Here is a 17,116-nt window from a genome sequence, read left to right on the forward strand (position 1 = left end):
TGCTTATATGACGGAACTGCTAATTGCTTTAGTCTGTATTTTTTCATGAATGATGGTAAGTTTAACAAAGCTTGTAATGTGATCTTTCCTGATACGCAAACAGAAGAAAATTCTGGCGCATTTCCAATTTCAGAGGTTTGAAGGCTTGTAAGGTTGTCATTTGTATTGCACGAAACGCTGATCAGGCAACAAATCTTTAACTTATATACAAACAACAGCTTGAATGGCGGACATACATGTATTTCATTGCTTTAGTATTGTGTATACACTGTTTAATTCAATGCTTAAATGTTGTTTATAGTGAAATATAAGTAATTTAAACACGATTACTTATACTTTAAACCATGAAAATTATTGATTATGTTCACTGATTCACTGTGCAATTACGTCGTTTTTTTACGTCACGACGTCACTTATCATTGAAAGTCGCCAGGTCTGACATGTTAATAAACGGTAAAAATACATTTAAGATCACATTTTTTATCATTCGTGAATTTAACTCAAGTATCTACCGACACGAACAGGAATGCTCCATTTAATGTTTGATTCCTACATTTTGTTTAGAAAAAATGGTACAAGTTCTATAAATTTCGTTTGTGTATATACTTATGGTTATCAATTACAAATGCACCTGTATACAGAAATGAGCAGTTGACATATCCATAATTGTAACAAAATGGTATGTCACGTAATCGAATGTAAATGTACTTAGTGAAAGTAAAACAAGTCTCTGATGTCTCAAAATTATTTCATTTATTTGTCTCTATTTCCTAACATCAGAATTGTACTTATAGTTTAAACATTATTTTCTAAGTCTATCTGTAGTATTTTCCTAACCTAACCGCGGAGTGCCGCTCTCCTTCCAAACATCCCCATTTTGTCCCCAAATTAATATGCATATTTTTCTTTTAAACTTTTGATTAGTCTTCAGCTAGTATGGTTATTATTCATTGGTTGATTCGTCAGAATATTCTAGAAGGAACACTTTTTCATGTATTCACTTGCTTGGCGGATATACTAAAATTTAATCAATGTATATTGGTACTAATCAATTTTTATTGATATAGAGTAATTCCGTTACTTTCGTCAGTACTATAACTTTTGTACCCCAGACAATAGGTGACCTTTTCATCTGTGCTGTTTATTGATCATGAGTGTTACTTATAATCTCGTATCTATATGCTGACTCTGGACTCAATGTGTTCTTATTTGGATTTAATCAGGTCTGACTTTCCATTTTATTGATTCCAATTATACCCCACCCTGAGTGTATTTGCTTTCTTACTTTAAATAAATCTTAACCAGGTCTTAGTTTTGTAAATACCTCCCAAGATGTATTATTAATTGTTCAGACTTTATCTTAACAGTTCATATATACATTATTTGAATATACATATTATCCTTTTTAATTTCTATCGTAAGAATAAAGTCATAAGAATAAACGATAAACGATATGTTATAAACTGTTACATTACGCACAAACTTCATCTTAACTTTTCATATACATATTACTGAAATATACCCATTATCCTTTCATAAAATAAACTCAATAGAATAAATGATAAATGATATGTTATAAACTATTACATTACACACAAACTTCATCTTTTACATTGCATATACATTTTACTGAAATATACCCATTATAACCCGTTACATTACAGCTACATAACACTATATATATTTACCATGACATTATACCATTGACTACAGCAGGTCTGTGTTGCTCACTTATCATCCAAAAATATCTTAAAGACACCAGTTTACACAGCACTAAGTAATTACAGGTATGGTGTCCGTCTGGCAACTATGGGGTCATTCTTTGGATATTTCCCAAAGACACCAAGTACCGGTTCTATCAAGGAAACAGACTCAATAGTGCCTGAGGTTTAAGATGCAATCAAGCTTAAATAAACAGGTTTAAAGTTAGTAATTATAGGCTACATTACACTATATATTTACCTCGTCTTGATACCTCTGACTGTAGTACGCATGCTTTGCTCTCTCATCTGGGGAGAGTTGTTGACTAAACAAGCATTTGTCCATGCAACATTATTGGGTGGCACATAATTGCTGCAAATAAATGAATTCTTATTCCAAAATGTTCGACACATTAAGAATATCATGTGTAATATAGTAGCTTTCTTGCTTTGTATCGTAGCTATCTAGCATTATTTGAAAGCTATCTAGAATAATTAATTGATAAAAAAATGGACTTAGCTTGTGTTTATGATAACCTAACACAAAAGAGCTCCTTGCAGAAATGACAAACATCACCCAACGCCATGATTAACAGCTTATTTCTTAAGAATTTGTTAAACATAGAATACTAAAAATTGCACTGGCACAGGCATAGATTCATATGATAAGAAGAAAGCATGCAATTTTTAATGTTCACAGGACAAATTATTTCTACAGACGATATTATATTAGGAACCAATGTCCGTATGTAGGAACCAGTTTCCGGGCAGTCAAAATAACGTAGGCATGTAGGAACCAATGTCAAAACAATGAAAGAATGTGATACGTGATTGAGGACTGTTGAAAAGCGTTTTTCTATATGGTGGCATTACAAAACTTCATTTTTTTTATAAATTATATTTTATTATCATGAATTAAAGTGATACATTTGATTTTGAACCCAATACAAGTTTCTTTCTAATTGTTTTTTCCATTGACTTAATTTTATTGACCTGTTGCTTAAACAATATGTCACTCTCATAAAAATCAAACAGTGATCAAGTATCTTTAAAACTGCCAAAACGACCTGACTCGTGTTACCTGACATGCATGAAAATAATGCACCTATTATAGCTGATTATCGTCTTATCTTTTGTGTTCAAAGGAACTAAATGCACGACATGCTTTCTTGTCAGATCAACTGAGATTATCAGCAATTACTATCTAGCGTCTTAATAGCTACAATTATGCCAATGGCCAACTTTATGGCCCACATTCAAATGGTAAACAAATGATCATAGAAAATGTAGCCAGAGGATTTTGTCCTGAAGTGTATCTGATCTAACAATTCCAACACACTGAATTCAATAGAAAGAAATTACTGATTTAAATTGATGTACACTCTGCAGTAAAGATTCAATTTATTTTTGAGCATTTAATTTGCTCAATCTTTAAAAAACCTGAACTCAAATTTAGATTGCTACATTTTTTCTCATACAAAGATAATATAATGCCAGGGAGGGTTTGCAACACCTGCAAGATATAAACTTGCCATATTTAATTTTAGTTTTTTTCTTCTTTTGCAAGGGACTTAAAAAGGCCACTTCCCCACAGAGAAAGGCCCCTTTCCCAAAAAGAATTTCTTTAAAATGATGCAATATTCCCCAATTTTCAAGTTTACTTTTGGAAAATTGTCCACTTTCTCAGTTTTGTCGATAATTTGTTCCCAAAAATGGAAGGCCAGGCTCTTTCCCAAAATCAAGAAACTAAGGCCCTGTTAATATGCATTGTTAATTATAGAGAATTTGCATAGTGGATATAGTGTCCCCCTAGCGATCTGGAGACTATGGCTTTGATCCCCCCCCCCATTGGTGAGAATTCTCAAGATTTTCTCAAATACAAAATTACTAGCTTTACCCAGGATATGGTCTTAATTTCTTGATAAGCCTTAGGTTTAGGTGTAACAAAATACTTCCATCAAATCCTAAAGTAAACAAGCAAATTTGTTGAAATGATATCCCCTGCCAAATAAATTTTGTTAATGAATGGGTGCAAATCCTTTGATATACGGTACAAGTTTTGTGACCGACGGACAGACTGACGGACAATGCAAATTTTATACCCCTCCGCCTTTCGCAGGGAACTACTACACCAACCAATTTGTGATCACATCTTAGCCATTAAGTAAGTAAGGTTAGTGTACCACCCAAGCTGTCCAGTAAAGAGCACATGTTTTTCTGACTAATCAGCAATTTACATACAGACCTCTTTACCCATTTAAACCTGTCTATTTAACACAGAAACAAATGGAGCATTTGTGATATTAGCCGATAATCTCACAACATCTGATTTGCAACCCGATACCTGTCTCATAACAATTATAATTTGCTGACTATGGGTAATGGCAATTGAATAGTTTTTGTCAACACTGTGTTTTAGATAAGATTTACACATTTAAAATGTCAGTTGAGGTCGAATTACCAACATTATATTGGAAATTCAATACCATTATTTTTTTTAAATGCAGGATGTTTTAAAGGGTTTTGTAGTCCAAATATATAACAGTGTAACCGATAAGATCTTTTGCCATGATTACATGCAGGCAGGACAGAAAACTGTTTTTAAGAGCTAACTGAAAAAACAAAATCATAACAATATTTAATAACGGAAAAATTTAATCTATGAAGACACAAAAAGACGTATATACTTCCTCATCTTTTTCCAGTTTCACCATTAAATATTAACTGTTTCAGATACCTTGAGTGAATACTGAACTCACACCTCTTTACTGACACAAAATGAACGTCTCTTTCAAAAAGATGATTATTTAAAGATGGTATTAATGATTTAAGTAGTTAATCATTCAAAGTAAAAAATGCTTCAAGATTCATACTAATAGCATGCATAGCAATATTCTTTTTTTTTAAATATGGTTCTTTGTTCTCAATTGTTCAGCACAGTTTAACCCTTTGCATGCTGGGAAATTTGTCGTCTGCTAAAATGTGGTCTGCTGAATTTCTAAAATTAGCATTTTCTTCGAATTTTTTCAAAGAATACTATCAGAATAGCAAACAGTTTGGATCATGATGAGACGCCACGTTTTGTGCCTTCTCATCTGGATCCAAACTGTTTGCAAAAGCCTTCAAAATTCGGTTCCAGCACTGAAAGAGTTAAAGTCATGAATTTATTGTCATGAGGTCAAAGGTCAACAAAGCCTCAGATCAGGTAGTGTAACAATCCGATGTCAAAGGTAAAAACTACATAAAGCTCTGCATGTGACATGAGTTTAAAATTCTCTTAATTAACATCAAGTCCAAGGTCAACCGAAAGCCATGAGGTCAAATGTTAACTGATTGCCATGAGGATAAATGTAAACTGATTGGAATAATGTCAACTAATTGGCATGAGGTCAAAGGTCAAACCATTGCCATGAGGTCAAATGTAAACTAGAGAACATGAGGTATATGCTACACTTATTGGCAGGAGGTCTAAAGTAACAAAATCCGCATGAAATAAAAGGTCATCTAATTGACATGAGAAAAAAAAATCAACTTATTTGCATGAGATCAAAAGTAAAGTCATTTGCATATGTTCAAAGGTCAACTCAATAGCATTAGATTAAAAAGGTCAATTCATTTGCATGGGGTCAAAAGTCAAATCATTTGCAAGAGGTCGAAGGTCAACTCACCTGAGATCTGGAGGGCCGCTGGTCTGAGGTGCATGCGGCACGACGTCGTTCTTGTCGGGCACTCGGATTCCAGAGATGTTCATGAGGTCTTTGATCTTCTGACCCTTGATGTTCACGTCCAGCTGCGAGTTTGAATGCAAACTGAAAAAGAAACGCAATGATTAATACGATTTTTAATCATTAAATCTGAAAGCAACATTAGTGTGACTATTGCAATCAAAATATTTTACGTATAATTGAGAGTTCAAATGCAAACTGTGGAAATAAACACAAAAAATAAATGCTTTGGATCATTAAATCTGAAAGTGCCGTTAGGGGGAAAAACACAACTAAACATAGCTGGTAGTTTGAATGCAAACTGCGGAGAGAAAACCACAAATATTGTTTGGGGGTATAATAAAATCTTAAAGCACCATAAGTGTGATTAAGAAAAACAAAACTGTAACTTTTGACTCAACAAGCAAAATAATCTGATATTATTAAACTGATTTGTAATTTAGGAAGCGCTAAAGAGGAGTAATATATCCCGCCCCCACTAAAAGGATCAACAAGCAAATTCGTTGAATTGATATCCCCCGCCAATATACTTCTGGACACAAAAGTTTTCTGGACAGATGGACAATGCCAACGTGCATCATCCTCTTATCCGTGTATATATACTCATACCAAGTATCAATGAAATCCGCAAAAGCACTTCAAAGATATGGCTCCGGACAAACAAAAAAGCATGTTTTCAAAGGGCCATTGCTCCATTATAATCCGATGGTGTACGAGGCCATTTATATTTTGGCGTGCATCATCCTCTTATCCATATACATAATCATACCAAATTTCAATGAAATCCGCCAAAGCTCCTCCAAGATATGGCTCCAGACACACAAAAAAGCATTTTTTTCAAAATACAAAGGGTCATAACTCCGTTATTAACAGATGGTGTACAATGCCATTTAGAGTGCATCATCCTCTCATACATATATATATATATATATACTCATACCAAGTTTCAACGAAATCCGCCAAAGCACTTTCAAGATATGGCTCCGGACATAAAAGTGCCGGACGGATGGAAGGATGTAAAGACGGACAACGCCAAAACAATATCCCTCCGCCCATGGCAGGGATAACAAAAGTCTTATTTATTAAAATAACTTCAAACCATTTAAAATAAACTTGGCATTGGAAGAGGTAAATCTGATAAGCTAAAAAGTTTAAATCAGTAAAATTCTGTTAGTTATAATTAGGAAATAATTGAACCTCACTCTGGGAAAGTGTCATCCCAGATAAGCCCGTGCAGTCTGCACAGGCTAACCAGGGAAGATAAGCCAGTGCAGCCTGCACAGGCTAATCAGGGACAACACTTTCAGCTTTTAAGGTATTTTTCATTTCAAGGAAGCATTTTCTTAAGGAAAATTAGCCTGTGCAAAAATTAGCCTGTGCGAAATTAATCTGGGACGACGCTTTACCGACATGTATGAAATCCCATTTTCCTTGAGGGAGGCTCAATTATTGCAATAAACCTCAGTTACTTTATCAATTCCTATTTAACGGACAGACCTTGGTGAGATGTTGACTTCTAGGACCCACGGCTTTAAGCTCTCATCCAGTAGAATGTCAAAGCCAAACAACTCATGAACGCAGTAGCGACTCTTGCAGTTCGCTTTAACCAAGCTGTTCACTGGGCTGTCAGCGCTGTAAAATGTGTATAGCTAGGGATAGCAGGTATGTATTTATGATATTAAAATGTGTGTGTTTCATAGTTTATTAACCCTTCACCACTCAGACGCAAGGTGAATATGGCTATGTGCAAACAGCATAAAACCAGAACAGCCTGCGAGTAACTTGCAGTCTGTTCAGGTTTTATGCTGTTTGCTGCTCATCAGTATCTCCATGTAAAGGTTTGAAATGAAGCCTTTTAAACTTGAATCTAGTAAGAAAGTTTTTTTAATTAAATTTAAATTTCTAAGGGACTACAAAAGCGTCAAAATACGTATCTAAGTGGTAAAGGGTTACCAAGTGTGTCTGCATGTATCGATGGACATGCCCCGGTGACCTTTCCCAGGAAAACATAAAATTTTAGAGCTACAGTAAGTCCGATAAACTTCAGCTGCCAAGGTATTAGCCAAAAATATCATTTAATTTTAATAGCCAAAAATATCATTTGATTTTAATGGACCAATACACGGTGGCCAACGGGACTTTAATGTACATTAGTAGCAAATAAGTACAATGTTTAAATGACATTATAACGGTGGGTATATTTATGTTTGATATAGGACATACACCTGGTGAAAACGACACAACAAGATTAATTGACAAATATTATCGGTGTAGAAACAACATGCACATGTGAAATGAAATACATGTTTGTTACAACTACGAAAACAAAAAGTACGCTGGGGACATATTGTGTGTATTAAAATATTCATTTTTTTTCTATTATTTAAAAAAGACTGAAATTTACTCAAAATAATATCTATAAAGAGACTATTTTAATTAAATTCTAATTGAAGCTTTACACAGGAGAGTGGTTATATGTGATTAAAAAGCAAATCGCAAAGTTAGAAAGTATTTTTTTTTCACTCGTTCAGTCTTTTGTTAAGGAAATTTGTGATTACAAAAAACAACAATTGTCATAGTACTTGTGTAAATGTTGTTGTTTTTTATTTTGCAATTGAACAAATGACAAATTTCAATGTTTGCAAAAAAGTTTCTTTACAAAAAGAACACATCTGAATAAAACAAGGAGACTTAAATACATTTTTTCTTAAATTTTATGGTGAAGTTAGCATTGGTACTTTCCCTGTTGGCACCTGAATACAAACAACACCATGATGATGATTACACTGAGTACAAAAGTGCTACATTACAACTCACTAACCATTCTCCTATCATCTGAATTAACATCTGAAAAAATATATACATGATGCACAAAGAACTTTTCCAGCCTTGCAACACAATGTATAGTATTTTCATTACCAAAATGCAAACAACGAGAAAACGTCTTGATAAATGTTAATAAAGTCCAACTTGTGTTCCAAGTGTCCACTTTTAAAAATGTTGCTCGTACCACAAAATGGTCTTGATATAACTATATTGGTACCAGACTAATGTTTTACAAATGTTGTTTACACCAACTAAAGGCATTTGTATAAAGTGAAGGTCTTACAAATGTTGTTTATACCAACTAAAGGCCTTGGTTCCTAATGAAGGTCTTACAAATGTTGTTTATACCAGAAAAAGACCTTGGTACCAAATGAAGGTCTTACAAATGTTGTTTATGCCATCTAATGGCCTTGGTTCCAAATGAAGGTATTACAAATGTTGTTTATACCAACTAAAGGTCTTGGTACCAAATGAAGGTTTTACACATGTTGTTTATACCATCTAATGGCCTTGGTACCAAATGAAGGTCTTACAAATGTTGTTTATACCAGATAATGGCCTCGATTCCAAACGAAGGTCTTACAAATGTTGTTTGTACCAGATAAAGGCTTTGGTACCAAATGAAGGTCTTACAAATATTGTTTATACCAGATAATGGCCTTACAAATATTGTTTTTACTAGATAATGGCCTGGCAAATGTTGGTCATACTAGATAATGGCCTTACAAATGTTGTTCATACCAGATAATAACCTTACAAATGTTGTTCATACGAGATAATGGCCTTTCAAATGTTGTTCATACCAGATAATGGCCTTACAAATGTTGTTCATACCAGATAATGGCCATACAGATGTTGTTCATACCATATAATGGCCTTACAAATATTGTTTATACCAGATAATGGCTTTACAAATGTTGTTTATACCAGATAATGGCCTAACAAATGTTGTTCATACCAGATAATGGCCTTACTAATGCTGTTCATACCAGATAATGGTCTTGATAATGAGGTCCTTCATGCTCTCCCAGATAGCATTCGTGTTGATTCCCTGCCGCTTCATGTAGTTCCACAACGCCTTCAGACTCCTGTCATTCAATTAAAAAGAAATCATTAAGAAATATTGGATTCTCTACCTTATAGCCATCATCCCATGAAGAATGGTTAGTTAAAATAGAGGTGATAATGCATGATACAGGAGATTCCACGTTCAAGAGGCTACCCGGATTTTTAAGTGTTTTACCACAGAGTGTGATTGATTTTCATTCCTCTACAATCACAACCACTTGCCACTTGTGACCTTGACTCTTAAAATTTGTGACGTTGACACATACCACTTGTGACCTTGACTATTTGCTCCATGACAGTTACCAATAGTGACCTTGACACTTACCAGTTATGACATTGACACTTAGCATTTGTGATCTTGAAACTTATCACTTGTGACCTTGAACATTACCATTTGTGACCTTGACAATTACAACTTGTGATCTTGACAATTATCACTTGTGACCTTGACACTTATCACTTGTGACCTTGACACTTACCACTTGTGACCTTGACACTTACAACTTGTGATCTTGACACCTATCACAAAAATCGATAAAAGTGGAAAGTGTTGTACCTATCACAAAAATCGATAAAAGTGGAAAGTGTTGTACCTAATTAGCCTGTGCAGACTGCACAACCTTATCTGGTAATTAGCCTGTGCAGACTGCACAACCTTATCTGGGACAACACTTTATGCACATACACTTAATACTTAAGTTGGCTGTTCAGTTTGTTGTAACTATAGTTGGCTGTTCAGTTTGTTGTAACTATAGTTGGGGATTCAGTTTGTTGTAACTATAGTTGGGGATTCAGTTTTTGTCAACTTTATGTACGAAAGTTTATATTCTTTTTAATGATTTAAGCATACTTCATTGAGGCAAATCTTGCAAGTCCGTCTTCAAACACGTAGAGCCGTAGCGGATCGAACGAGCTGACATACACATAGACCCTCATGTCAAACTTGCTATCGTTGATAAGGTAGGGACGGGCAAGATACATGAAATCATACAAAATAAATATAAATTGATAAATCATTTTTAAAAATCAATTTTTAAAAACATTAACAGTAACACTCCTTAGACTACAATCTGCACACAATAGGAAAGCAATACTTGTCCTAGGAAAACTGGGCTTCATGCATTTTAGTAAAGTGTCATCCCAGATTAGCCTGTGCAGTCTGCAATTTTCCCCTTAACTGGATTTTCGTTAATAAGAGACTGACTTTATCACAAATTTTAATAAAAGTCAACACTGTTGTTCCTCATAAGCCTGCGCTGACTGCACCACAGTGGACAGGCTAATCTGGGATGACACTATACGCACATGCATTAAGCCCTGTTTTCTCATAACCAGACTCATACCTTTGAACTATGACAGGCCGTTTCTTTGGTACTTGGGTTAGTTTGCTGATAACCTTGATTCCGATACCTCGAGCAGAAGCTGGCTATGAAAAAGAACAAATTTTGTCACATTGCAAACTGTTCATGAAAAATTATATAATAACTCTTAATTTATAAAATCTTACATTCCATCACAATTTCAATGCTAAAACTCACATTTATGACAGTTTAAACAGGTACAAATAGAAAACAGCCACTGATTACAAGTAATTTTGCATTATATATATATTTTTTTTTGTCTTAATTTTGGAGCCTTCTCAGATTTCTAAGCCACCAAGCACTTTTGAACCTAACAATTTTTCATTTCGCAATCTACAAAGCCTAACGAACATGTTGGTATGTAAAACTCACTGTTTGTGATTGGAGAGTATAAACATGCGAACATTTGCAAAATATTCTGGGTGGCTGAATCTATAGAAAAGGTTGAACCTAAAGGGAATGAAGATGGTCAAATCTATAAGAATGGATAAACCTATAGGAAAGGGTGGAGGCCATATTTATGGGAATGGATGATCCTATTAGAATCATAGAAGCAGAGAATTCTGTGTATGTCTTACTGTTTTGACTATCCATTTCTTCTTTGTACCTCAGGGGTGGTATTCCAGAAACATCTTAAGTAATTTCTTAAATAATTTCACTTAAGTTAAAAATTACAATGTCTTGTATTTCTTTACTTAAAAAGAAAACTCATTTTTTTTTTGGCATTCCTAAAATAACATTGGCATAATGATTAGAGATGCAAGAGGTTACAAAAATCATTAACCGGTTAACCTTTTTCCGTAACCGGTTATTAACCGGTTAACCGAAACGCCTTAAGTAGTGAAAATGATTTAGAGTACGTAAAAAAATTCATACCGCTCGAACAGCTCTGTAGAAACAAAAGTTATTTCAAATTTAAAATCGCTTGCGTTGATAACATGCCAGTTTCGTAATAAAATGTATTGTACAATTTATTTTAATAATTTTGTAAATGTATGCTATATATTTTATTTAGTTTTCCTGCGTACATGCACAGGGGTAAAAATTTTAAAAACTACACAATGTTCATTTTCACGTCTTAATAACTTATTTTTGGTTGGACCGCTTATTTTACGTTCGCGTCGTATCGCTCAAAAAATGGTGTGTTCATTCTGTTTTAATTTTCGAAACTCAAATTGGCTTAATATAGAAACGTTTTTTCCCTTTCTATTCGACGTAAAGTGGGTCATGTGTGTCCAACGAATTCGCATCTCTTCTTACTCGATACTTACATATTTTGTTGTTTGCATGTTAGCGTTTGTAGCCGAAGTAGTATCGTTTGATTTTCATTATACAATTAAAACATGTGGGTAAAATAAAGAACACGAATGCAAATTAAATTAATTTTGCATGATATGTAAGTTGAATGTTTAATATAATCAGTACATTTATTTAATAGCGAAGTAACTAAGTATAATGATCTCAAATACTGATAGTTACGTATGTTTGTTAACGTACCATAGCGCGAAAATTTTAAGCAATTACACAAATACTAAATTCAATGGTTTTATTTTGTATCTATGTTTAATTGATGTTTAATTATTTAATAAGTTAATAATTTGCTTTCTTAGATAACACTTTCACCGGACGGTAATGGTGGAATCATTAGACGTAATATTATCATAATTATATTAATTTTTTATAAACAGGACGTTAAATCGTCAAGATTTCAACTACGGATGCAATTCTTGATAAAAATGTTACTAATAAACACGGTATTTTTGCGAGCAATCAGTGTTGGGTATTGGTAAACAAAACATCAAAATAAGCAGTCTAATGTCTCAACTGTTTATTTTATCGCGAGTTCAATAAACGTGTCAATTACGTCTTCGCTAATAGCTCCCGCTCACCGCAGTTCGCTAGTTAAATTTTAGCGAGTCAAAAAAAACACAATAGTGTCAGTTATCAAAACGTACTGCCTATTTGTTATCACAAAAGTATTGATTAATTGTTTTATTACTTTGATTGTTGACACGTTATTTATTACCGTCGATCGTGCGGCATGTTGTTGTAACTAGTCGCCAGCGCAAGTTGGCAGTATGTCACGGGAAAAAAGTAAAATCGTACGAATTATTCCATGAAAAAAAATAATCAAATATTTTTTTCCAGGTTAACCTTTTTCCGAAAATGTAACCGGTTAACTGGTCGTTTCGGTAGGTTAACCGGTTAACCGGTTAACCTCTTGCATCCCTAATAATGATGTTATTTAAATGTATATCTTGATGCAAATATATTGCAATATGAAACACTTAAGAAAATTTCCCAATTTAAGGATAAGAATAAAATTTGACTTAAGATGCTTCTGGAGTACGACCCCAGAACACAAATTACAGAAGTTTTATCAGAAGTATGTGACAATTTGCAAAACATTGGTAGTGGCCTAATCTATAGGAACATACTGGCTTGACTATCCATTTTTGCTTTGTACTTCAGAAGAAAAATTACTTAAGTTTTATCATAAGTATGCAATTTTTGCAAAATATTTTGAGTGGCCAAATCCATAGGAACGTACTGGTTTAACTATCCATTTCTGCTTTGTACTTCCGTCTTCAAAGGCTCGTTTCAGGAGCTTTGAGTCATATGGAAGGCAGTAGGTCTGCGGGAAAAACCCAAACTCCTTTTTCCCGAAGTGGACCTGCATCTTTGAGAGGTTACGCCACAGTCTATCTTTGCGGCCGATTTAAAATGACCCTGGGTAATGGTTCAGCTAAAAAAAAAGAGGCAATACGGTAAAACGTTTAAAAGCACATACTAGATTAACAAGCTAATTTGTTGAATTTATATTCCTCCCCACATAATTTTGTTTGTGACAGGTGGAGGGATGGACTACACAATCTGAGTTAAAGTGAAGCGATTTTTGACAATCCAAAGCCCCACGGCCCCATTCCGAGAATAGTAAAAAAAACACCAACCTTCTGATACTCTCTTAAAGCCTTGAATCCCTGAGATTTCATGTGCTTTCCCCAGCAGCCCAGCCAGTCATGGTTGCGTTTCGTGATCCGAAATCCTGATCGCGCCAGGCAGTGTTTCACAACATTCGGAGTTATGGAGGTTATACGCCATTTAAGGTATTTTCTCACTTCCCATGGTAGTTGCTCAACTGAAATCAAGTCATCAAAATAAACGGTTCGCATGAAAAAGTTCAAATTCATATATTATTACTCAAGACCACAAAAATGTTTCAAGAAAACTTATATGAAAATGAGAATCTAAGCAAGACTGGTTTAAAATTTACCAGTACAGAGATTTTAGGCTTGTGCTAAATTCATTCAATAGGAATGCAAATAAGAAAACCAGTCTGCAAAAGTCATGGATATATTTAAGTTTTAGACACCTACAGGTTAAGCCACATAACATATTCTACATAAATCATTTATTAATCTAGCAATACCTTTGTCGCCCTCAGCAACGAAAGTCACGACTGGCGGAATGTTTGGAAACAAACTCTTGGTCAGTGGAGGCTTGATGCTCCTATCGGGCGAGGCCGTCTGAGATCGACTGACGCTGATGACCTCACTTTCTACAGCACTCACGGGTCGTGACTTTAGGCGTTGTGTCGAGGTTGAGGGGCGTGACATGCTACTGCTGGTGAAGGAATACCCATCGGACTCGCCTGGAAATCAGGTGTTTGTTAACCCTTTAACACTTAGATACGTATTTTGATGTGTTTGTAGTCCCTTAGAAAGTTAAATTTAATTAAAGACCTTTCTTACTATATTCAAGTTTTAAAGGCTTCATTTCTTACCCTTAGATACTGATGAGCAGTAAACAGCATAAAACCTGAACAAACTGCGATTTACTTGCAGCATGTTCTGGTTTTATGCTGTTTGCACATAGAAATTTTCACTTTGCCTCTTAGTGGGAAAGTGTTACCCCAGCTGTCATGCTCACATAGAAAGTGAAAATGGCTATATGCAACTAGCATAATTCCAGAACAGACTGCGAGTAGTGCGCTGTCTGTTCAGGTCCTATGCTGTTTGCTGCTCATCAGTATTTTAGGTTTGGCATCAAAACTTTAAAAACTTGGTATTAAAGGTGTTAAATTTATTTTGATTTTTTATGGGATAACAATTGCGTAAAAGTGTGCATCTGAGTGGTAAAGAGTTAACACATGCTGCCATTAAGCTTTGCTAATGTTTTGAGATATCTTTACCAAAGCTTCAACATTTTTTCCTGCAAAACAAAGTGAGAATTGATTCATATTGATCTTTAAAGTGAAACAAGAGCTGTTACCATAGGATGCCATATGCCCCTATACACGCTTTGATAGAAGTTTTAGTATTTTTCTAAACCTAAATGCAAATTTCGAAACCAAAACGCGGACCCTTAGTTCAAAGTCAAGGTCGCAGTGGTCCAAATTTGTGTGCGTATCGAAAGGCCTTGTCCATATAAACATGCATACCAAATATGAAGGTTATATCTCAAGGGACATAGAATTTATGAGCACTTATCGAAACCTAAACGCAGATTTTGAAACCTAAACGCGGACCCCAAGTTCAAGGTCAAGGTCACAACCTAAAACCTAAACGCAAAGTGTGACGGAAAGACGGACGGACAGACAGACGGACAGTCCGATCACTATATGCCCCCTTTTCTTCGAAAGGGGCATTAAAAATACACTCAAAGCGGAGTCAGAATATTGACCAAAAAGAAAATATACTGAAGAAGTTTTATGATAAAAACTCAGCCTGCTTTCTAATCCAACATAAACAATTACAATTAGATTCAGCCTGCTGTCTTACAGAGCATTAATTAGGTACAATTAGATTTATTAAAAGAAGCTTGAGTTTGCGAAACATGTATACCCCTGACTTACAGACAATTAATCAATGTGTGCAATTGTTGAAATATTTTTAATATTGCACGTTCAAGTGACCTTCAACTTTGATCTCTTGATCCTAAAATAATACTACTAATCAGATTTATGTAAAAAGAGCTTGAATAATAATACTCATACCGTCGGATCCTCCAACGCAGTCATCATCTAGATTGTCCACGATGTCATCTTCACAATCTTCTGGGAAGTCCTCGTCCTCATCATCCCCAAGTAGGCTGGCCTCCCCATCACCTGGCATCCTCTCCCTGTACAATATAGCCATTGATCGGAATAAGACATTAACCCTTTCCCACTTAGAAGCAAAGTGAAAATGGCTACGTGCAAACAGCATTAAACCAGATAAGCCTGCGAGTAACTCGCAGTCTGTTTAGGTTTTATGCTGTTTGCTGCTCATCAGTATCTAAGGTTTGGAAATGAAGCCTTAAAAACTTGAAACTGGTTAAACAGGTCTAAATGGTAGAGGGTTAAACTTGGAATGGTCATCATGGTGGTGATTGTTTAGCACATAACAGATTATTTTTGTTCTAAATGCATTTTTGTAATTTTCTATCTATAGTCTTTGTATAAAAATCATTTTTCCAGGACCATCATGTCCATTAAGTATGTGAAACTGCCCATCAAGTCCAAAAATTACATAAAATAGACCACAAAGTAAATAAAGTAAATAAAACTGACCATCCAGTCCATAAATTACGTAAAACGGACCACCAAGTCCATAAAGTAAATAAAAGCCACCATCAAGTCCATAAAGTATGTAAAACAACCATCAAGTCCATGAAGTCTATACAACTGACTATCAAGTGCATGAAGTATGCAAAACTGACCATCAAGTCCATACGAAAGGATGTAAAACTGACCATCACGTCTATAAAGTATGTAAAACAGACCATCAAGAGCATAAAGAATGTAAAACTGACCATCAAGTCCATTAATAACATCAAACTGACCATCAAGTTTTTAATATAAGGACACAGCAAGGACTCGGTCACTTCTTACCCTGACGGAATTTCGGACTCATCATCTGCTGCTTCATCCAATTCTGAACCAGACGTAAAATTTGTGGCCGACCCCTTTTCAGCTCCTCGAAGGAGTTTGGAAGGCGCACCAATGGCTGGCGGGCGTTGTTCGTGAATCATAATATCTGCTTTCGACTTCTTGCTATAGTACATTGTTCCCGATGAAGAACTGTCACTGGACAGTTTGGAACTACTTGAGCCGCTGCTCTGGCTTAAGGCAGCCTTGTTTGCCTTATTTGGCTTATTTATTACAGAGGGAGCCATATAAGTTACGCCTTTCGGCGGCTCTGCTTTCACGGTTATTATAGTCTCGCTAGTCTGTTGAGTTTTGATTGTGGCTGAAATTACAGGTTTTGGATTCGCCACTTCGTGGTACGGTTTAGTGGGAGTGTAATTCAGGTTCCGAACTGGCATCTGCGAATCTGGCGTACCAGATTTCACGGCAGAACCCGGACGCGGCAGCGAAGAGACTGGTTTAGCGTACGCAACAGCCTTTGAACTATTTTCCGAGCCCACTTCTTGAGTTAAGGGAATCGAGCTCTCA

General features: G+C 35.2%; 1 pseudogene; it reads right to left on the bottom strand.

Annotated features, from left to right (window-relative positions):
* Positions 1-619: 619 nt before the first annotated feature.
* LOC127854566 (tubulin monoglutamylase TTLL4-like) lies at positions 620-17,105 on the bottom strand (annotated as a pseudogene).
* Positions 17,106-17,116: the final 11 nt, after the last annotated feature.

Source organism: Dreissena polymorpha, chromosome 13 (assembly GCF_020536995.1).
Source record: "Dreissena polymorpha isolate Duluth1 chromosome 13, UMN_Dpol_1.0, whole genome shotgun sequence".
In the NCBI taxonomy this organism is placed as follows: Eukaryota; Metazoa; Mollusca; class Bivalvia; order Myida; family Dreissenidae; genus Dreissena; species Dreissena polymorpha.